Source organism: Achroia grisella, unplaced genomic scaffold (assembly GCF_030625045.1).
Source record: "Achroia grisella isolate CSIRO2021 unplaced genomic scaffold, CSIRO_AGI_Agris_v1 utg1062, whole genome shotgun sequence".
NCBI classification, from domain to species: Eukaryota; Metazoa; Arthropoda; class Insecta; order Lepidoptera; family Pyralidae; genus Achroia; species Achroia grisella.
Window position 1 is genome coordinate 4,445,778 of NW_026712566.1, and position 24,480 is coordinate 4,470,257.

Consider the following 24,480-nt stretch of genomic DNA (forward strand, 5'->3'; position numbering starts at 1 on the left):
TCATTACAAATAGTTTACAATGATGATACTGTCCTAGCCGTACCGGCTACGGCGATCGCTTCAAAGACTCCTACATCTTTCATGTGCTCTCTCATGTGATTAGCATATCCCAACTTATTTTTAAAACTTCGCGCACATTTTGGGTATGTTAAAATATTATTTATGTAAATGTAATTTATAGCTACTGGTGGAAGACCTTTTATTTCATCGCGTCTCAGCTGACGACAACGTTGAGACTCATAATTTTGTACTCTAGACTTAACTAGAGCTCTCCAATCAGTCCGATTTTCTGCTAAGCTCTCCCACTTCGCGGGATCAATCTCACATCATCATCATCAAGCACATCTTTGTAGCGAAGAAAGGAATAGAAAATCATTTATTCAATACAATTATTTGAATAGTCATAACTTTTTTTTTTTTTAATCTAGATTATGTCTCATCATCATCAATACAATTATTTTACAATACAGCAGTCCACTACTGGACATAGGCCTCTCCCAAGGCACGCCACTGGGCACGATCTTCAGCCCTTCTCATCCAGTTACTACCCGCAACCCTACGTATGTCGTCGCCCCACCTAGATGCGGGGCGTCCTACACTACGTTTGCCAATTCGCGGTCTCTACTCTAGAACACGTTTACTCAGATTATTATTTAAACAATTATAATACCTGCATGTGTGTGCTACAGCAAAATGGTACATAGCTCAGTGTGGAGAATTACTCAAGGAGCAAAACACTAAATTAAATTAAATTGAATCCTAAATGCGTAGTTTGAAAAATTTTAATGCATTCTGCAAATAATCAACCAAAATTTATAATGCACTAGCTGTGCCCGCGGTATAACATCTGATGTATAAGCTATGTTACTGTAAAGTTTCATCGAAATCCATGTTGTAGTTTTTGCTTGAAAGAGTAACATACATAAATTAATAATAATGTAATAGTAATTATATGTGTTTATAATTACTCAAATGACAATTGTTTTAATAATTAAATAATATTTAATATTTATATATTTGGCATGCCAAATAAGGCAAAACATAATGAGTCATTATATTACAATAACAACCAATGTAACCTACGTTTATAAATAAATTAGATTTGATTTGATATCAAATGATATGAACCTGGTCTTTTAGTATCATCGTGCCTAATCTTTAACTTATAGACCTTTGAGCTAAAATTTGTAGTAAGCCAATTTTGGAGCTGTCTCATCTTATTGTTTCTGAACATGTAAATAGCAAGCCCGTGACATAATAAACTGGCCTCGGTCAGCACAATTAAGGGGTCCCATTTGGACCTCCGCTAATGGAATTAAATCCAATTAGATTTTAGGGTAACGAGGTGAAGTTCGCCGACGATAAACAAATGGCTTTCGGCAATAGGCCCCACCTGCCGTTCCGATCGTTCTATTTCGACCCTCCATAAATTGCTGTCAGATAATGCTAATTGTTGACGTTTTTGCTCTCAATAAAGTTGGCAAGACGTAGTAATATGATATATTTTAAATTAAATGGAATTTCAACGACTAGTTGCTCCCGCGACTTAGACTGTGTGGAATTTAACTTTTCTAAAATAAAAGTTGCTTAAGTTACTCCTTATCACTACTCTGCGAATAAAACCTGTCAAAATTACATTTCAAGATTTCGGAACAAACAGACAGACGTTGTTTTTTGTGATGAGACAGCTTTCCGTATTTATATTGAGCGGTAAAAAAGATTTCAGTAAAAAAATAACCGTTTTTTATGACTATTTAAAGTGCTTAAATCTATATTTATTTGAATTGAATTTTGACGGAACTTTTTTATGTTAATATAAAAAAAATTAAGTTATCCATATAACTTAAGATTTTAATTTTAAAAAAAATTTCATTATTATAAAAACAACTATTAATATATAGTAATATAAACAAAGTCGCTGTCGCTGATCTGTCCATCTATGTAGATAGATTAAATCTTTAAAACTACGGAACGGATTTTGAAGCGGTTTTTTTTAATAGATAGACTGATTCTAGAGGAAGTTTTATATGTATAATACATGTACACCCGTGCGAATCCAGGACAAGTAGCTAGTATTGTATAAAACAACCCATGAATTATCTTATACCGGACATTTTATCTACAAGTAATTCTTAATACGTTATTCCTAGTCACCGTTTAATATTAATAGTCATTTAATATTTGGAATTCCCTTACAAACATTGATAAAAAAATAATTAATAGATAAATAAATAGATATATCATTACATAGTATAAAACAAAGTTGCTGTCGCTGTCTGTCCGTCCCTATGAATGCATAAATCTTTGAAACAACGCAACAGATTATAAAGCGGTTTTTTTTAATATATAGTGTTTTTTTTTTATAACACAGGGTCAAACGAGCATGCGGCTCACCTGATGGTAAGTGATTACCGCCGCCCATGAGCACCCGCAACACCAGGGGAATTGCAAGTACGTTTCGGCCTTTTAAAAAGGAATAAGCTCTTTTCTTGAAGGTTTCAATATCGTATCGGTTCGGAAATACCCTTGCTGGAAGGTGATTCCACAATGTGGTTGTGCGTGGCAAAAAGAATCTAGAGGAACGTTTATATGTACATATAATACGTACGTGTTATAGTATAGAACAAGTCGAGAAATTCAAAGATTTGTAATGCATCCATGCGAAACTTGGGCCTTGACCAAGGCTCATAGAGCAAAATTAGCCACCTGCGAAAGGGCTATGGAGAGAAGTATGATCAGCGTACGAAGGCTGGACCAGATAAGGAATAGTGATCTTAGGTTGAGGACGAAAGTAACAGATATATTGTCAAAAAATCGACCAGCAGAAGTGGCGATAGACTGGCCACATGTTGCGTGATACTAGGGTAAAATGGAGTAGAAAAATAACAGAGTGGTATCCTAGAGACGGAAAGGAAAGAGGGGAAGGTAGATGATGAAATGGGAAGATGAGTTGAAGTCAACTGTGGGCACAAAATGGAGAAGAGTTGCACAGTCTATGCCAAAAGGTACACTGAAATTAGAGATATATTATAAAAAAAAAATTGTAGATTATAGTTAAAAAAAAAAAAAAAAAAATTTCAGAATAAAAATGGCTTTATTATTATTATTATTATTATTAATGCATCTGTGCGAAGCCGGGACCGATCGCTAGTACGAGTATATAAAGTTAAATGTTTAAACGTATCTATAAATAATAACTGTAGGTTATCTAGAATCGAAATCTTATTTATGTCTAGTAATAATAATGATTATCAAGTAAATTGGTCTGATAAAGGAATATCCGTATTTTGATAGAAATAAACTGTTCCCGCGGATATGCCTATGGTACATATACCTAATATATCTCTCTGTCTAGCTTCTTCCCATTTCATCTAGGTTCGACCGTCCTGAGGTAGTTATACTATATCCCTCTCTATCCAGCCTCTCTTTTCATCTATAGTCGGCTGTCCTTTTTTATTTTCGTACTACTCTAATGCTGTTGGCCGCAGCTGACCTTTACAGCTTTACTGGACGTTACGGGGCGAGTGCAGATGGCACTCCAAACCCGCCTTCCACCCTAAGGGGATAAATTAACGGCAAAAGCTAGTCAAACATAAAGCTGACTCGTAATCAAACTCCTCTGACCAGCCCGCTTCGCATTGTGATCGTGAGCATTTTATTTTATTTTTTGTATACAATATTAATTATATTTTATCTTTATATATAAAAAATACGTGTCACGTTGTTTGTCCGCGATGGACTTCTAAACCGATTGCAAATTTGATTTCCACATTTTTTTTTATAACACATAGGTGGCAACAGCCCATCTGATGGTAAACGGTTACCGTAGCCTATGGACGCCGGAAACACCAGGGGTGTCACATACGCGTTGCCGACCCTTAAGATACCTTAATATACCCTTCTTGAAAAACCCCATGCTGTAGTCTCGTGAGAAAACCTCGGCAGGTAGTTCATTCCACAATCTAAGTGTACGCGGGAGGTAGCTCCTCTGAAACCGCACTGTCCGATATCACTTAAATTAAACCAACTTGAAATATAGGATATCTTACATCTAAATTTATAGTCGCAATATTATTTTATTTAAGAACCTTAGCCACAGCAACGCGTGGCCGGGTCCGCTAGTCTTATATATAAAATTCTCGTGTCACTGTTTTCGTTCCCATACTCCTCCGAAACGGCTTTACCGATTCTCATGAAATTTTGTAAGCGTATTGAGTAGGTCTGAGAATCGGCCAACATCTATTTTTCATCCCCCTAAATGTTAGGGGTAGTCCACCCCTAATTTTTTTTTTATTTTAAGGCAAAACAACGTTTGCTGGGACAGCTAGCCTTATTTATAAAATTCTCGTGTCACAGTTTTCGTTCCCATACTCCTCCGAAACGGCTCGACCGATTCTCATGAAATTTTGTGAGCGTATTGAGTAGGTCTGAGAATCGACCAACATCTATTTTGCATTCCCTTAATATTAGGGGTAATCCACCCCTAAATTTTTTTTTTTATTTTAAGACAAAACAACGTTTGCCGGGACAGCTAGTATCTGTATAATATTTAGTTAATTACACTGCAGGTATCGCCGTGTACCTACGATAAAATATTAGGTTTATGAATGCTGTTCTATAAAGATAAACTTAGCATAAACCGTATTGAGGACAAGGTTTTATTTTCAGGTCATTCTGTTACTTTATTATCCTCATCATCATCATCATCATAGTGGTATTGCACCCACCTGTCGGGGTACTAATGTAAGATGACCAATTGAATCTGTATACTGAACTAGACAGTAGGGAAGCATATTACTATAAAAAAAATTACGTTCATAATCTGCAAAATGTCATAAATTAATAAATAGAAATTTTTGATTTGATCTGACTCAGGCCAGGCCAACCTTGTGAATTCACAAGAAATAGAAATAGAAATAATCTTTATTCAAATAAACTTAATATAAGCACTCTTGAATAGTCACATTTTTTTATCCTACCACTCATTCGGAACGCAAACTCATACAAGAAGAATGAGCAAGAAACTTGTGTGTTGCTCTTAAAGAGGATATTATCTTAAACAAAGGGGACCGCGTGGAGGCTGATCTGATACGGTTACATTACTAGTAATAGGCCCCACTAGACCTAGACCTAAACTAAGTAAAAATCCTTGTGTCAATCTAGAATTTGATATATTTGTATACAAAATTTCATTCGAATCTGACACATCGTCGGAAATACTGGTTAATTAATTAATTAATTAATTTAAAAATTGCTAAAATATGTATACATTTCTAAACAATATGTTATATAAAACGGGATAAGGCTGTATCTATATATAACTTATTTATTTTGTTACTCAACTATTTATTTACTAATGTCACTTTGATATTTATGTAAGAAGCACTAATTATGATGGACGACTGAGGTTTTGAAGCCGGCAACCGCAAGGGAAACCCCAAGTAGCGCCCGTGACTTGTGACACGGGTGTAGGTTTAAAAGGCCCTTTTAGAATGCATTAACACTCACCTTCACTACTTTCAGCTTCACCCCAGGCCCAACTAAGACCGGGATAAACCCATTGCTAATACAATTCACTTTAATATCCAAAACACAACTGGCACGCTCTGCGCTCGTCGACTGAATGCCGCGGTTCACGCAACGAAAGAGGATTATTCAACTACCGACCTCCGTATTTATAGACCAAAGTCAGTGTAGTAGGTTGGTCTATAAATACTAGATGGCGCTATTTACAATATTCGTAATTATCCTTACATTGGGTACTTCATTAGTACTAAAAACCTACCTTCTTTTAATATATTTTTAAAATATCAGATTTTTTCTACAATAATATTGTGAATTCGAACATTTAGGAGTTCGTGTTCACGCAAAATTCTTAAACGTGTAATTTATTTAGGTCAACTTTGTTTTTTGGTAGTTTATCACACAAATCTTAATTTTAAACAAAGTTTTATTCTAATTCTTCTTGTTATTATATAAGCGTTCCAAATGAGTGGTGGAATAAAAATACAAATATGCCTATTCAAAAGTGCTTGTATTAAGTTTATTTGAATAAAGATTGTGGTCACTCTATTCTCCCAAATTTGAATTTAAATGAATCTGTATTATTGTAAACATGTGCAACATTTATTTGAAAAGAATACGAGCTGAGTTCCTTGTCAGTTCTCATCTCGAAATCATTCCGAACTGACGGTAGATTTGACATATCATAAGAGTCTGTAATAGACCTACATGAATAAAGATATTTTGAATTTGAATTATTTCTATTGCTGAAAGAAAGAAAGAAAATATTTAAATATTACTGCTTGTACTATGAATCATAAAACGCTTGACTTTTTAATGAGTGGGGGTATCTAACTATATCTAGATTTAGATTAGTTTAAAGACAATTGACGCAATGAAACTGCGGTATACAATATCTAAATTATTCACTAATTACCTACACCTTATCGTATGTCAACATACAATACTATGTACATACTATCTTACGCGGAAATCGTTGTTTTGTCATATGTATATATCTATATATATATATATAATATCCATATACACATCAATCCTGGATATAAACTTCCAGGTTATCTTATTCTCTACAGACTACAGCATGGGGGACCTTTCCAAGAAGGGTATATTAAGGTTTCTTAAGGGTTGGCAACGCGCATGTGTCACCCCTGGTGTTTCAGGCGTCCATAGGCTACGGTAACCGTTTACCATCAGATGGGCCGTATGCTTGTTTGCCACCTAAATGGTATAAAAAAATTCACGTTTTATTTTATACTAGCTACTCACCCCGACTTCGCCCGGATGTACATGATTTATATTATATATAAACCTTCCTCTAGAATCACTTTGTCTATTAAAGATAACCGCTTCAAAATCCGTTGCGTAGTTTTAAAGTAGTTAGTGTAGTAGTAGTTAGAGTAAGTGAGATTTTACAAAAAAAATATTTGAAATACTATTATTTCGACTCCCCGGAACTACATTTATTAATAATAATAATAATAAATAATATATATTTAAAGAGGGTTGACATATGCTATCTTCTATGTAACCAAAACCAGACGAAGTCGCGGATAACACCTAGTGTTTATATAAAACAGAGAGTGGGCGGGGCGCTTTGGACTGGAAGGGCCGGAACATGCTCGCTAAAAGTATAATAAAAAAAAAGGAAAAGAAGGAAAAAAAAAATTGCCGAATTATGACAAAAAGTGAACTATGAAATTAAATAATCAATAATTAAACAAAACCTGGACTATAACAAATAGTGAACTTTGAAAATAATGTTAAAATAAGATTTCATATAATTGTATATGTAATGTAAGAATTCATAATGTAACATTACGACACAATGTAATGAAAACTGTGAAATTAGTAATAGTGTAAGATTTATATAATTGTATATGCATATTGGTAAATCTAATCCTCCTAATAAAGATGGGTGACACTGCATGTTGTCAACTCACCCGGCCGGCCAGCGGTGGTTCTGGGCCAGGATAAGGTCTGCCTCGGTGCCACTGTTAAGCATATTGTAACATCTCGGCTGGAGTTGTACAAAAGTGGAAGTTAAATAAATATAATAATATTAAAGTAAATTAAAAAAGGCACGGACGAATATGTCTGTGGAAAATTGTATTTAAAAATAAAAATAAAAAAACACAGAGTGGGGTCTATACACCTGTGATAATTATATAGTATTTAACTTGTATGACACAATAATTCGACTTAGTAGATTAGGTAGCATCGTGAAATGATTTGCACAACCATCACGTGGCTTCAGTAATTAAAACCTTGCCTCTTATATCAGTAGATTATATTTATATCCGGAATTAGGTTGTATTGCGTAACATGGAAATCACTGTATTTAATTGTAATACCAGGGTATGGTGATACGAAGACGGACAGACCGGAAGATGCAGCGTGGGAACGCCTCCAGCAAGGTGGACCGACGGTCTGGTCAAGATCGCTGGAAGGCATTGGATGCGAGCAGCGCAGGACCGATCGTCGTGGAGATCTTTGGGGAAGGCTTATAACTAGCAGTGGACGTCTTCCGGTCTGCGATGATGATGATGATGATAATGGTGACACGAAAGTAAATGGTACAAATCAAATCTTCGACGAACTACAAAATTCAGTTAAAATTGCTTATTTTTGTATGGATGTTTGTTACTCTTTCACGGACCTATCCGATCGATCCCCCGTCCAATTCAAACGGGGATCGATATTACGACGGCCTGAGCCGAGGTTCGAACCCTAGTGGTGCCCTCAGACTAAAGTCGTATCCGTCAGGCAGGAGTTGGCCTTCAGCCGCTCCATAAGTCCTTCCGCGGGTTTGGAGTGCCATCTGCACTCGTCCCCTAACGTCCGGTGAAGCTGTAAAGGCCAGCTGCGGCCAACAGCATTAGAGTAGTCCGAAAAAAAATACATAATTATCTTACTTAATTAAATATAGTCATACTTTTTTGATACTCTCTTTCCAAAGCCAGTCTGGAGAAAATATCGTTAGCGATAAGACTGCCATTTGGACTTAATTTGTTAAAAGAAAGAAACTTCACTTTCAAGAATGAAACACACTTTCCTAATTATAATATTAGTACCAAGATTATATTATATCTATACATGTATACATATAAATAAAATTGGAGTGTCTGTTTGTAATATTGAAATAACAATTTTTTACTGCATGCATATGAATATAAATACGGTACAGACAACAAAATAACATTGTTTACTATATTTGCCTGTCTCTACGTTTGTTCCGGCTAATCTCTGAAATGGCTGGACCGATTTTGATGGGACTTTTATTGGCAGATAGCTGATGTAATAAGGAGTAACTTGGGCTACGTTTATTTTAGAAAAATATTGTTAAATTCCACGTGGACAAAGTCGCATGTACAGCTAGTATCAAATAAAGTAATACAAAATGAGGTTGACATAAATGAATCATTATTCATTGGAACTGCGGTTATTTCCCTTGGACTTCTATCATTTATTATAATAGATGATTAAGTATAGATAAACATACAATGAACTGTTTATTTTGACTAGACATTGTTTATATTACTGAAGGACACAATGGATAATGAAATATCTAGGAATGTTTATTTATATTTATATATAAATTAATAACGCTATAAAAAAATAGGGGTTGATGATAGAAGGGTGAAAATTTAGGATTGTATGTATTTTTGTATGTTGTATCATAAAGAAATAGAAACTAAAAATTTTGTCTAAACAATAAAAAAATATATTTAGGGGTGGACTACCCCTAACATTTAGGGGGATGAAAAATAGATGTTGGCCGATTCTCAGACCTACTCAATACGCTCACAAAATTTCATGAGAATCGGTCGAGCCGTTTCGGAGGAGTATGGGAACGAAATATGTGACACGAGAATTTTATATATAAGATATATATGTATATAAGATATATATATAAGATACAAGGTACTAGCAGACCCGGCCACGCGTTGCTGTGACTAAGGTACTTGAATAATATTGCGACTATAAATTGAGATGTAAGCTATCCTATCTTTCAACTTAGATCAAATTGCACATAATGTGCGAATGAAATTTGCAATCGGTTCAGTAGTTTAGGAGTCCATCACGGACAAACATCGTGACACGTAATTTTTATATATAAAGATTTTACAGTTTGTGTGACGCTGAATATTTTTTATTTAAATGATGAGGACAGACAAACCAGAGAGAGCACAGGTAGTCTAAGTAGTAGTTCACATTATTTTATTATCCGTCATACTCGTGAACGGGTGCTGATTTGCTTTTGCAATAGCATATGCTGGTGGTCACTCTATTCACCCAAGTTTGAATTTAAAAATTCATTCTCTATAATTATAAACATGTACAACATTTATTTGAAAAGAATACGAGCTCAGTTTCTTGTCAGTTCTTCTCATCTCGAAATTATTCCGAACTGACGGTAGATTTGACATATCATAAGACCGACGACCTCGGTGGTCTAGCGGTCTAGCACACCGCTTTACATCCGATGGTCGCGGGTTCGATTCCTCGCACGGTACAAACATTTGTATTCATGAGTATTATTGTTTGTATCGGTCTGGATATTTTCTATATATAATATGTATGTATTTACAAAAAAAAATATCTATGTATTTGTATCAGTTATCTAGTACCCATAACACAAGCTTTAGCTAACTTAACTTGGGTCTAGATGGCGCTGTGTCAAATGTTCTGTGATTATTATTATTATTATTTTATCTTTTCTTTCTCTTTCTTTACAAGTTTAAAAGAAGGTAATACTCACTACACGGGCCTTAGCCAAGCGTGGGTGAGGTTGTGCTGGGTGAAGATATTGTTGAGGAGGTCAAGAATTTTCGAGTTATGCGACAGGCATTTAGTATTGTGGCTTTTTGTAGGAGATATGTTTTGGAAGGGTGAATATTTAATGTTTGCAGATTATTTTCAAATGTTTTATGTACAATACCTGTAGAAGAAAGTACAATTTGCACAGTTTCGACTCGTCATTATTATTGTTATGTTTTATTTTATGTAGCTATTTTTATTTATTTATTTATTTAATTCAGGCTACATGGCCCATATTATAAATACCTTATAGACTAACATACATAAGAAATGATAATAAAATATGAAAAATAAAATTGTCTCTATGGTCACGGCACTGACGACGGCAATCTGCCACGGTAGCGCCGATAGACCACCCCCTTCGGCCAGTAGTCCTCCTTCATGAAGGTGGGCAGCATATTGGTGGGGACCAGGGCCACGAACGCTTTGAAGCTCGCGTTGTGGCTCGATTCCAACTGCGTCACCCTCGATGTCAGGATGCTTTTAGCTATGACGTGGTCGAGTGGAATGAGTCATGCTCACTAAAATGTCCAGATATGTGGCGGCGTGGCGAGCCGGGTTATTGGGCTCCCTAAAGTATGGTCGAGTGCAATGATGGCTGGCTCATCCGTCATACTCCTGAACGAGTGCTGCTTGTAGGGACTGGTCTGCTCTTATCACTACGACTGATTTAATCTTATAGTGTTTTTATATTTGAGCCTAAATAAATTAGTGCTGGTTGGTAGTTTGTATTCACACGTTTCGACTTGTAAATGTTAACTTACAAGGATTGTTTAAGAGAGCAACACACAAGTTTCTTGCGTATTCTTCTTGTGATGAGACAGCTTTCCGAATACGCGGTAGATTAAAAAAAAAAATGTTAACTATTGAAAAGTGCTTAAATTAAGTTTATTTGAATAAATTCTCTTCTATTCTATTCTATTCTAAGCTTGTGCTGGGTTTTACGCTTTGCGGCGTATACCACAATTACGGGCCGAAACCAAGTAAGTGTAGTGTTATGTAAACATTGTGAGCCTTTTAATTTACGAGATAGGTGTTTTATCACTTACGTATATTTTTTTTTGGTTCGGTTTTTCCCTTTTTAGAGAAAGGCAAAAGGACTCAGCCCATACAGCCATCATTTACGTATATATCCAGAAATTTTCTGACAGTTAGACAGGTATTTAAAGTGGCCATTTTAAAAAAATTATAAGTTCAAAACCCTTTTGAAGGGTGATGTAATGTTTTTTGTATATTTGTTTCATAAGGTTCACCACACTTATAGGCCGGAACCAAGTAAGTGCAGTGTGTGTGTGTGATTATTATTTTTTCTCAGCTTTTGCTGGTTTTCTCCACACTTACGGGCCGAAACCAAGTAAGTGCAGTGTGTGTGTGTGATTATTTTTTTTTCTCGGCTTTTGCTGGTTTTCTCCACACTTACGGGCCGAAACCAAGTAAGTGCAGTGTGTGTGTGTGATTATTTTTTTTTCTCGGCTTTTGCTGGTTTTCTCCACACTTACGGGCCGAAACCAAGTAAGTGCAGTGTGTGTGTGTGATTATTTTTTTTTCTCAGCTTTTGCTGGTTTTCTCCACACTTACGGGCCGAAACCAAGTAAGTGCAGTGTGTGTGTGTGATTATTTTTTTTTCTCAGCTTTTGCTGGTTTTCTCCACACTTACGGGCCGAAACCAAGTAAGTGCAGTGTGTGTGTGTGATTATTTTTTTTTCTCAGCATTTGCTGGTTTTCTCCACACTTACGGGCCGAAACCAAGTAAGTGCAGTGTGTGTGCGTGATTATTTTTTTTCTCAGCTTTTGCTGGTTTTCTCCACACTTACGGGCCGAAACCAAGTTAGTGCAGTGTGTGTGTGTATGTGTGTGAGCACGTGTGTGTATTTGTGAGTGTGTGTGTACTTATTGTGTGCTTGGTGTGACTAGTGTTATATCCTTTTCATCTATTTCGAGAAATTTATTAATATTATTATTATTTATTTATTTACGGTGAAGGCATTACAATAAATGGTGATAATTTATTGTACTCATTTGGGTACAAGCGTGTAATCATGGAAATATTTTATTTAGATTATAATTATATAGATTAATATACTTAAGATTAATAATGTAATTAATTATACAAGTTATCAGTAGTAATTCTTTATAATTTTATATTCTGATAAAATGTGCACGTGCGCAATATTTATACATAAAAGTTAAGTATTACCTTATTAATATTATAGTGTTGAGAGACTATTTTGATATTAATATATTTAAAGTTCTTTTTTTGTATTCTTTAATCAAAATTATAAAAACAAAATTATATAATATGTCACTTCACTCTCTACCATTTTACCATTAAATACATTTTTCCAGTCAGTAAAACTATTTGTTTTACTGCATATTTCTACAACATATAGTCTCTTAATTTTTTCTTAAAATCGTACATAAATGCACATATAGCAGATGGCAGATTGCCGTGGTCAGTTCCGTGACCACACAGACAAGATAAATATATTAGTTTTAAAATATTATTTCCTATGTATGTTAGTGTATAAGGTATTTATAATATGGGCCTAATAGCCTGAAATAAGTAATCCCATCAAAAACATAAATGTGAAATGATAGCCGAGTTCAATATTATGATATATGCCTTGATTGTTGTCTTCGACGACAAAAGAGATGAGATCTAAATGGGTGCCAAGTTCAATGGTCTGTCCTGAAATGTATTTATAACAATATAAAATGTAATTTCTTCTTATAACTTAGGATAATATACTGTAGCCTAAGGGCTAACTTGGCTAGTTCTCATATTCCAATTATTACTTTCGATGGCTAGTTACTACTCACATTCCTAGGAGGGGAGGGGAGTGTTAATAATGTGGACTGTTGACCCCATTGCTAGCAATGAACCATGTCAGGTTGACCTCCACGCGGTTCCTCCTGCAAACCATCGTGTTAAATCCCTGGTGAACTTATTACGACGGGCTACCTGACCTGACCTCATGTTCATTTTATCATCCTCCACTGGTGCCCCGCCAGTGTAAACCGTTAGCGCAGGCGGGTGCACCATTATCATGCCTAAAAAAACAATCCCATTGCCCCACAAGGATATTATTATTATTATCATCATTAAAACTATCCAGCTAGGTAGATCCAATTTCGAGAAAGAGGTCAATCGTCGAATCCAACGCTGATGGGCAGCGTTCGGGAAGCTCCGATATATCTTTTCGTCCAAATTTCCGCAGTGTCTCAAGACGAAGGTTTACGACCAATGTGTGTTGCCAGTGATGACTTACGGAACAGAGACGTGGTCGCTAACTATGGGCCTCATGAACAAGCTCAGAGTCACTCAGAGGGCAATGGAGAGGGCTATGCTCGGAGTTATTCTGCGTGATCGGATCAGAAATGAGAAGATCCGCAGAAGAACCAGAGTGACGGACATAGCCCGCAGAATTGCGACTCTGAAGTGGCAATGGGCAGGACACATAGCTCGCAGGACAGATGGCCGTTGGGGCAGTAAAGTCCTCGAGTGGCGACCACGGACCGGAAGACGCAGCGTGGGAAGGCCTCCAGCAAGGTGGACCGACGATCTGGTCAAGATCGCTGGAAGGCATTGGATGCGAGCAGCGCAGGACCGATCGTCATGGAGATCTTTGGGGGAGGCCTATGTCCAGCAGTGGACGTCTTCCGGGCTGCGATGATGATGATGATGATCATCATTAAAAACAACGTTATACAAAGTGTACCACTGGTATTACTTATATAACTAATTAAATAAAGTTTTAGATAACATTTTAGGTATAGATTTCAAAACGCATTCGCTACAAATAACATATACACTTACCTATTAAAACAAAAACAATGACAAACAAAAATAGACCTTATCATTTTCAACGTACAGACGGTAGGTTCGCAAATTCCTGCTGGCGTAATCCAAAGTCTAACACCATAGGTAGGTATTTTTTTTGTGGATAATAATGGAATTGTGCTCCCGCCAGCGCTAACGGTTTACGCTGGCGGGGTACCAGTGGAGGGTGATAAGATGAACATGAGGTCAGGTCAGTCAGCCCATCGTGATAAATTCACCGGGTATTTATCACGATGGTTTCCAGGGGGAACCGCGTCGAGGTCAACCTGGGATCATCAGTCCACATTACTAACAATCCCCCCCCCCTCCAGTCCCCCCCCCCCCCGTCCAGATCACTATATAGATGCAATTGAGAGGAGCTGGCAAGAAACTTAATTAAATTTCTTATTGCAAAATTTACTATACTATTTCATTGTCAGATTATTGGTTATATTTATGTGTGTTTGGTATATTTTTGTATATGTATATATGTATTTTTGTGTATATTTGTATACATGTGAATTATGTGCGTCGCAGCCGCAGGAGTTAAAAAAAACCGAAATTATTTTAATATATTTAATTAAAAATAAAATATTACAAATTAAAATATGACTATAACTATCTTCGGACGAAGTTGGTACCGAATTAATTTAAATTCACAAATACTGAGCCGCGGAAACACTAATTAAGATGTCGAGTTAGCAGTTGCTCAGCACGGTGGCTCAACGAAGACTACAGCATGGGGTTTTTCAAGAAGGGTATATTAAGGTTTCTTAAGGGTCGGCAACGCGTATGTGACACCCCTGGTGTTTCAGGCGTCCAGAGGCTACGGTAACCGTTTACCATCAGATGGACCGTATGCTTGTTTGCCACCTAAGTGGTATAAAAAAAAAAAAGAAGATGTGGGGCGCTGATTTGTCATTTCGAAGTACGGGCACAAAGTACAAGGCCGTGCTCCTCATCAGCAATTTCCTTATTAGCAACAGCTATAACATGTGTATATATATATATTTATTCATGTATATTCTATAAAATATTATAATATTGTTTGTACCGCTAACAACTTATCTCTGCACAACTCATGGTTGACTGGTAGAAAATGCCATTAGGTGTTAAGTCCGCCATATGTACTTTTTACCTGTGTATGACGTGCATTAAAGTTATTTAAATAAAATAAATAAAAATTAATATTTTCTGGTCTGTTCAGGACACTACCTTCTTCTGCACTGTGTTACCTGTGACATTTTAACTAGTATGATATTTTTTTTTTCTGGTTTATATGTGTTATTTTTGATTATATATAATTATTTGATGTATACTATATTATTATATTATATTATTGTGTATTCATATGTATGTATATATATGTAAATTTGTGTATGTACTATATTTTATTTTGTTTACATAAGTGTATACAATTTTTATGTTTCCATTAATGCGCCACCTACTCTATTTTTTTTTTTGTAAATACCAAAGGTTGTCTGTAAGAGATTGCATTAGCGATAAGACCGCCTTTTGTAATTAGTTTTTTTTTTTATAATTTGTTCATGTCCTTTATATGTTTGTGCAATAAAGTCTTATAATAATAATAATACCTTTGATTATATGTTGGTGCAATAAAGTCTTATAATAATAATAATAATAATACCTTTGATTATTCATAATGACCTGAACAGACCAATCCCGACAAGCTACAGGACAAGACCTGTTCACAAAAATAACAGATATATGATATGTATAAGGTGACACGGTAGTAATAGAAACAACTGTTATGCACAAGTACTGGTTTATTACTGACTGTGTTTGAGTTACAGGCTCTCTAACATTATTAGGAGGTAGTCATAATAATAGTGGTAGGTAGGTAGCTACACATCATCTTTCCACCCTAATTTTGAAACCTGTTGACGAGAAAAAATTTACATTTATTAAGTACGGCTCATTTAGTACATCTTACATTACAATAATATTCTTACACTAGTCTTACCAACTTAACTAACTTACTTAAAATATACAGTATAGTCTACTTTCTTTCGGGGCCTTTTGGAGCGTCCGGGTGATGATTGCATAGACACCGGTTGAAAAGTAGATGTGGCATGCGGTAAGCCGCGGATTCTTGTTGCGTCGAATCCTCATCCACACGTTCCGTAACCCTACAGTCACTATCATCACAAAGAACCCTATTTTCTTCATTTGAGGGCAGTACCTCGATATTTTCCCCCCTCATCACTACAGAAGGTTTGGGATCAACCAACTGTTGTGTTTGTGACACAGTGAGGGGTGGTGAAAATGAAGAAACACCGTATCCGTACACGGAACGAGCTGTACTATTCTCCGGCTTTTTTTTACAATCCATATTTATTTTGCCTTTATACTGTAGTATTTGGTCCAAGTGTCTAATACATTTAGTATTTATATCGTGAATATATATCTTAAATAACCTATTCCCAATAATTTCTTCGACTACGCCTACTTTCCAATGTTCCTTCCTAGCGCTATACCAACGTACCAGTACCCTGTCACCCTTTTTAAAATGTCTGCAGTTTGTTTCAACTACGTCATTATTATTAAAAGATGTTTTTCTTACTTTAGGAAGTATTAAATCAAGTCTTGATCTTAAATTTCTACCAAACATTAATTTTGCGGGTGATTGACCTGTAGAGCAATGTATAGTATTTCTGTATTCGAACAAATAACCCAATAATTTTTCCTTTAGATAACAGTGGTTTAAATTTTCTTTTAAAATAATTTTTAACATTTTTTTGCAAGTTCGAACAGAGTTTTCCACTTGACCGTTACTACATGGGTGATAAATTGGTGACGTAATATATTCAATACCATTACTGGAACAAAAATCTTTAAATTCTTTACAGTTTATTTTAACATCATTATCCGAAACTAATGTGTTAGGTATACCGAACACTGAGAAAATCTGTTTTAATTTTATTATGAGTGCTTGAGTACTGACGCCGGCATTCATATGAATACACTCAAGCCATTTAGAAAATGCGTCGATTACTACTAGGTATACCCGTTGCCCTATAAACAGGTAGTCAATGTGAATGCGACACCAGGGCGCGGGCGGCCGCGGCCAGGGCGCGGGCGGGGCGCGAGGGGGTGAGGGGCGCACACTCATGCATTGTTCGCACGCGCCGCTCCAGTGTTCGATATCACTGTCTATACCTGGCCACCACATTCTACCGCGCGCATTACATTTCATTTTCACTATACCTAAATGTGTACTGTGTAACTCCTGCAACATTCTTTCACGCAATAATAAGGGAATAACCACCTTATGGCCTCGCAATAGCACACCATTTTCAAATTGTAAATCAGTTCTACATAGAAAATATGGAGTAATACTTTTACATTTAATTTTTCGCGGCCAACCGACGTTCATATATTTGATCACCGTTTGTAATGTTTTATCATTTTTAGTTGCCTGTTCCACATCGTTATACGACACCGCCGACGAGGTCGCGTCTAAAAAATTTATGGCACTGTATGCGTCGAATTCTTTGTCGCTTTTGCATACTACATCTGAAACCGGCGCCCTGGAAAAATAATCAGCCACCACATTTTTTTCACTGCTAATGTACTGAACGGTGTAATTATATGCCGATAGGATAATCGCGTATCTTTGTAGACGTAACGCTGTCGTGGTCGGAATACCTATTTTACTATTAAATATATGGTCCGTCTTAAGAATGAACGGGTCACTTCTACCATATAAGTATTGATGAAAATGTTTTACACCGAATATAATCGCAGTGGCCTCTTTCTGTATTTGGCTATAATTCCGTTCGTTTTTTGAGAGTGAACGGGAACCGAAAGCCAGAGGGCGCTCCCGACCCTCAGTGTCGAGTTGCGATAATACCGCCCCGAGACCGGTGGGCCCGGCGTCTAAAGTACAAGCCGCGCCTCGGGATCAAAGTGCGCCAGCACCCGTTCCGATGCAAGTTCAGCGCGTACGCGGCGCACGGCGCGCCACTGCCGCTCGCCCCACTCCCACCTAGCGCCATCTCTTAACAACTCGTGAAGTGGGCTCATTATACTCGACGCGTTCCGTATAAAATTTCTATAGTAATTAACTATACCTAAGAACCTTTTACTTCTGTGACATTAGTGGGTTCTGGGGCGTTCATTATAGCTTTTACTTTTTCAGGACTTGTACGTAAACCAGTTTTATCAATTACGTAACCTAGATATGTATATTTTTTTTTAAAATTCACATTTGTCCTTTTGTAACCTTAACCCTGCGTCGTTTAATATTCTCAATACTTGTTCTAACCTTTCTAAATGTTTTTCTCTGGTGGGAGCTGTTATACAGATGTCATCTAACCATATACTGATACCATCTATGCCTGACAGCAATATTTCCATTGATTTTTGGAATACAGCAGGTGCGTTAGCGAGACCGTAGACGAGACGCGTATATTTAAATAGCCCTTTCGGTGTATTTATGGTTGTTAATACTTGTGAGTCGTCGGACAAGATAAATTGATTATATGATATTTTTTTAAGTCAATTTTGGAGTATTGTTCACCCCCACCTAGTTTTGCAAACACCTCCTCAATCCTCGGTAAAGGATATTTATCAATTATTAAATCTTTATTGAGTGTAATAGAGTAATCACCGGCAATTTTCACTGTACCGTCGTTCTTCAACACCGGTACTATAGGCGTTGCATAATTAGAATTATTTACTGGAACTAATATATAATACAAGTCTATTTAATTCCGCTTCCACCTTATCTTTTAGGGCAAAGGGTATTGAGCTTTAAAATTTTAAAAATTTTGGCACGGCGTTTTCCTTCAATTGTAATTGAACCCTAAACTTATTAAAACTACCCATTTCATTTCGCCACAAATTAGGATATCGTTCCAGCAATGTGTTTACATTATCATCCTGACTCAACTTATTAATATTTGTAGTCAACATCAGACCAAAAGAGGACATAAAATCACGTCCCAGCAGGGGTGGGCCGTTTGAATCTACTACAAATATTTTTAACGGTTTTATTTCATTATTAAATGTAGCCTCACTCACGAAATGCCCTAATGGCGCAATTTTATGTCCATTATACAAACACATTTTAATATTACTATGAATTAGATTATGCATCAAAAACTTATCGTTGTACATATTTTTTGATATTACTGATACCCCCGACCCCGAGTCTAACTCCATAGTCACCATTTTATTACTTAATAATAAATCTATCTGGATCGGCTTATTATTAATTACATACCTTAAATTAAAGTTATGGCACTCGCCACATCCGGTATCACTATCCGTATCATTATTTTCGTTTTCGATTTGGTTTACATAAACACTTTTATTTTTTTTATTACACATTTTTTTTAAATGCCCTTTTTTACCGCACTTTTGGCACTTGTAGTTTTTATAACGGCACTTATCTTCGCTGTGGTTTTTTAAACCACACACTAAACAATGTAAATCGCGTAAATACTTATGTTGATCGCGGCCCGCTTGTGATGCACACGCCATTCGTGAATTCATCCCGCCGCCATATTTACTGCCGCCACTGTTTTCGCCGCCATTTTTTCTACCTGTTGAGCTGTGCGATAGTTTATACATGGCTTCTTCTTTTACAGCCACCGAGTCTGATACTAGGAACTTCGCATCTCTAGCACATTCTGCCTTTTCCGCTATTTCTATAGCACGAGCTAATCAACTCGGAAACATTTTGTTCAAACAACTTGTCACGCTCGGGGCCAGACCCCAGGCCTAGGACGAATCCGTAAGGTTTGTGTCCAGGGCAACACCGAAGTCGCAGTAACTTGCTAATCCTCTTAGTCGTGCTGCCCAGTCCCCCAGCGACTCGCCGCAATTTCTTGTGGCGCCGTAAAATTTTGCTCTGTCAGCAAATGAACATTGTTTCGGTTTAAAATGGCTGTCGAGTAACACCACCAGTTGTACAAAACTCAGTTCCTATACGATGATAAATGCGTAATCAGTATTGCAGATTTATTGTCCTCCTTTACATTATTCACTTTTAAAAACTGAGTCAATCTACCTTTAAAAATAGACCACTCACAGTTTTTATAGTCAAAGATAGGTAAATTTCCTATAAAAGACATTTTTAATTTTTATTGCAGGTAAGATCGTCCTCGTCGCCACTGATATGTATAAGGTGACACGGTAGTAATAGAAACAACTGTTATGCACAAGTACTGGTTTATTACTAACTGTGTTTGAGTTACAGGCTCTCTAACATTATTAGGAGGTAGTCATAATAGTAGTGGTAGGTAGGTAGCTACACATCATAAAACCTATTACTTCTATACTTAATATAATTTCAACACAATCAATATTGTTATGAAATAAATAATTTTGTTGTTTCACGGCAGAAAAGTTAATTACGATAACACTTCACTCACACCGCACAAATACCACTGCGAGCAAAATTATTTTATAATACAAAATTAGATTTTTTTTTTAATTACGGATTTTTGTACATTCTAAACAGTCAGTCATACATGCCAGTCCCATTGTGCCCAAAAACTAATTACTCCATTACATCACCAGTGAACAGATTGCCTTAGCCGCACTATCTAAAAAAAAAGATATTCGATCGTATTTTGACGACTAGCTGACCCACGCGACTCCGTCTGCATCACGCTTATCATTATATATCGCATAAAATTCAAAATTCAAAATATCTTTATTCATGTAGGTCTATTATTTAATAGATATAGTGATTCAGGAGGAAGGTTTATATATATGACGACCTCGGTGGTCTAGCGGTCAAGCACACCGCTTTACGACCGATGGTCGCGGGTTCGATTCCTCGCACGGCACAAACATTTGTATTCATGAGTATGATTGTTTGTATTGGTCTGGGTGTTTTCTATGTATAATATGTATGTATTTACTAAAAAAATATATGTATCAGTTATCTAGTATCCATAACACAAGCTTTAGCTAGCTTAACTTGGGACTAGATGGCGCTGTGTGAATTGTCCTGAGATTATTATTATTATTATTACTATTATTATATAATACATGTACAGCCGTGCGAAGCCGGGGAGAATAGCTAGTATTTTATAAATCATAAATTGTATAACACTTCTTTAATAAAAAAATCATTTAATTAGTGTTTAAATTAGTCTTTACATAATAAACTTTTTAAATATATAGGTAACTTATTATATAATTGTATGGACTGGTAATGCGAACTATGCTTCACCACCTCCAGGGTAGGTGACAGTCAGCGGACTCACAAAATGTGTCCCTGTTCAAAATTCAAATTCAAAATATCTTTATTCATGTAAGTCTATTACAGACTCTTATGATATGTCAAATATGCAATCAGTTCGGAATGATATCGAGATGAGAAGAAATGACAAGAAACTCAGCTCGTATTTTTTTAAAATGTACATATTTACAATAATACAGATTCATTTAAATTCGAATTTGAGAGAATAGAGTGACCTCCAGCATATGCTATTGAAAAAAAATTCAAAAAGTCTAATCAGTGTTTGCAACCTGAACAGACCAGTCCCCACATGCAGCACCCGTTCACGAGTATGACGGATGAGCCAGCCATCATTGCACTCAACCATATTAGAGGGAGCACATCGACCCGGCCCACCACGCCGCCACAAGTTTGAACTTTATAGCGAGCATGACTGTTTCAAGTTACTCCACTACGTCATTTATATTATTTACAGCATAAACTGTACCAATCACAGTTTTCACCCATTACAATATTTAATTTACATTATTTAAATTACAATTATGTCATTACTAAATTTACAATAAGTTTCTTTAGTTTTTATTACATTATCTTTGTCAATGGGACAATTATATACCTCATAACAAAAGTTAAAATTGTAATTAAGTCCACACATTGTAGTCATTGAATTTAAATAATATCTATTTAAATTACAGCCTATGTTTATTCTGATGTGTGAACTATGTTACTTTAAACTTTCATCAAAATCCGTTCAGTAGTTTTTGGGTCAAAAAGTTTACTCTAAACCTTTTGGCCGCAGCTGGCCTTTACAGCTTCACCGGACGATAAGCGGCGAGTGCAGATGGCACTCCAAACTCGCGGAAGGACTTATAGAGCGGCTGATGGCCAACTCCCGCCTGAAGGATACGCCTTTAGTGTGAGAGCACCACTAGGGGTTCGAACCTCGGCTCAGGCCGTCGTAATATCGATCCCCGTTTGAATTGTACAGGGGATCGATCGGATAGGCCCGTTAAAGAGTAACAAACATCCATACACACAAAGTTTATTAGTAAGATTTTATCAACAAATTCTATTGTATTGGTATATCTACCAATGTAATTAAGTACATTTGCTGTAAAGATATGACGACAGAATGGTACTGATCATCCTGTCATGATGACGATAATTATAGATAAATGTACAGATGATATTAGCATCATAATGGTGATATAAAACAGCCTCGCTGGTCGAGTTTTTTGCACACCGCCGTACTTACCGATTACACAACGGACTGTGTTCTGAGGAATTGGTCGACATGATGCTTACGGCCACCTTTCACCATCGCACCTCTCGCCATCGACAGGGAATTCATTCCCACACGCCGGAACCTAAGTGGTCTCGGACAGTGCGGTTTCAGAGGAGCTTCCTCCAGCGTACACTTAGATTGTGGAATGAACTACCTGCCGAGGTTTTCTCACGAGACTACAGCATGGGGTTTTTCAAGAAGGGTATATTAAAGTTTCTTAAGGGTCAGCAAAGCGCACGTGACACCCCTGGTGCTTCGGGCGTCCAGAGGCTACGGTAACCATTTACCATCAGATGGACCGTATGCTTGTTTGCCACCATAGTAGTATAAAAAAAAATATTTATTTCCCCCCCATAGCTAGGTGTTGCAATGACATACGTAAGATCGCGGGAATATAATAACTGGAAGAGAAGAGCTCGCACTAACCGTTTTGCATCATCTTTCCTTATGCGAGCAGCTAAGGAGTAGAACTCTCTACCAGCAACTATTTTTCCTGCCTCTTACAACATTGCGTCTTTCAAGTCAAGAGTGAATTGGCATTATTTGAGCTTGCGTGTAACAGCTTAGACCACATCATCACTTAACATCAGGTGAGATTGCGGTCAAACGCGCTGAAATCTTGATATAAAAAAAAAACGTGCTCAGTGGTGTGACTTGGGAGAGGCCTGTGTAAAAGCAGTGAACTGCAATGAGCTGATGAAAATGATGATGATGATGACAAACTGTGTACTCATGAGGTAAAATACAAATTCAAATTCACAAATCATTTATTCATGTAGGACATTTTATCCGCTTATGAACGTCAAATTTTTACATTCTACATAATTTTAATTTTTTCCCTACCGTCCAGTTCGGTATATTTGTTTGTATTATGTCTAGGTGTTTTATATGTATGTATTTATAAACAAATGGATTTCTACCAGTCATCTAGTACTCATAATATAAGCTTTATTTACTTGAAACTACATGATGCTGTCAACTGTCCTAAAATCTGAATTGACAAATTCAAAATTCAAAAATCATTTATTCATGTATGACATTTTAGCCGCTTATGAACGTAAAGTTTTTTTACATTAGGTATATTTTTTTCCCTACCGTCCAGTTCAGTATATAGATCCAATTGAGAAGAACTGGCATGAAACTCAATTGAATTACTTTTTTTTAAAAGGCAGTATATTTATGGTACAATGTATATTTATATAGATGTCTAATTGTCTATGTCTAACATTAAATGAAAATCCCGTACATGAACAACTACTGCCATGCACGCTCGTCATTCAAGTAATCGTTAGTGAGTAAAAGGCTTTGCTCAGTAAATATGATTTGAATTTATTTAAGGGTAATTCCAGTATATCCTTTGGTATCCTATTGCACATTTTTATACCTATTCCCATAAAAGACCTATTGACCTTTTCTAAACGATACTTGAGGACAACAAGTGTGTCTTTAAATCTAGTATTAATATTATGATTATTGCCTTTTTTTGGAAATAAGTACTACTTTTTAATGCGAAAGGTTTGTAAGAGGTCAATGCCGGAGTAAAGTGGTTCGCAACAGGACCCCAACCGTCACATCCCTAAGGGTTGATGAATAGTCAGTCAGTCTGTCACCTTTCACTTCAATTACAGAAATGTTTTTTAATCTGATTATACTACTATACAATGAAACTAGTATAGCTAATAATGCAATCTCGATTGATAAACTTAATCTGCGATGCGTACATTCCACTGAACATATAGACAGTACAATCTATTTTATAAATACTTGTGCTATTTCACAGTCTCGCATTCGTCTGTGGTCGTTCGAAATAAAAAC

General features: G+C 36.4%; 1 pseudogene; it reads right to left on the reverse strand.

Annotated features, from left to right (window-relative positions):
- Window positions 1-16,018: 16,018 nt before the first annotated feature.
- LOC131855706 (uncharacterized) lies at window positions 16,019-20,262 on the reverse strand (annotated as a pseudogene).
- Between the last annotated feature and the right edge of the window lie 4,218 nt (window positions 20,263-24,480).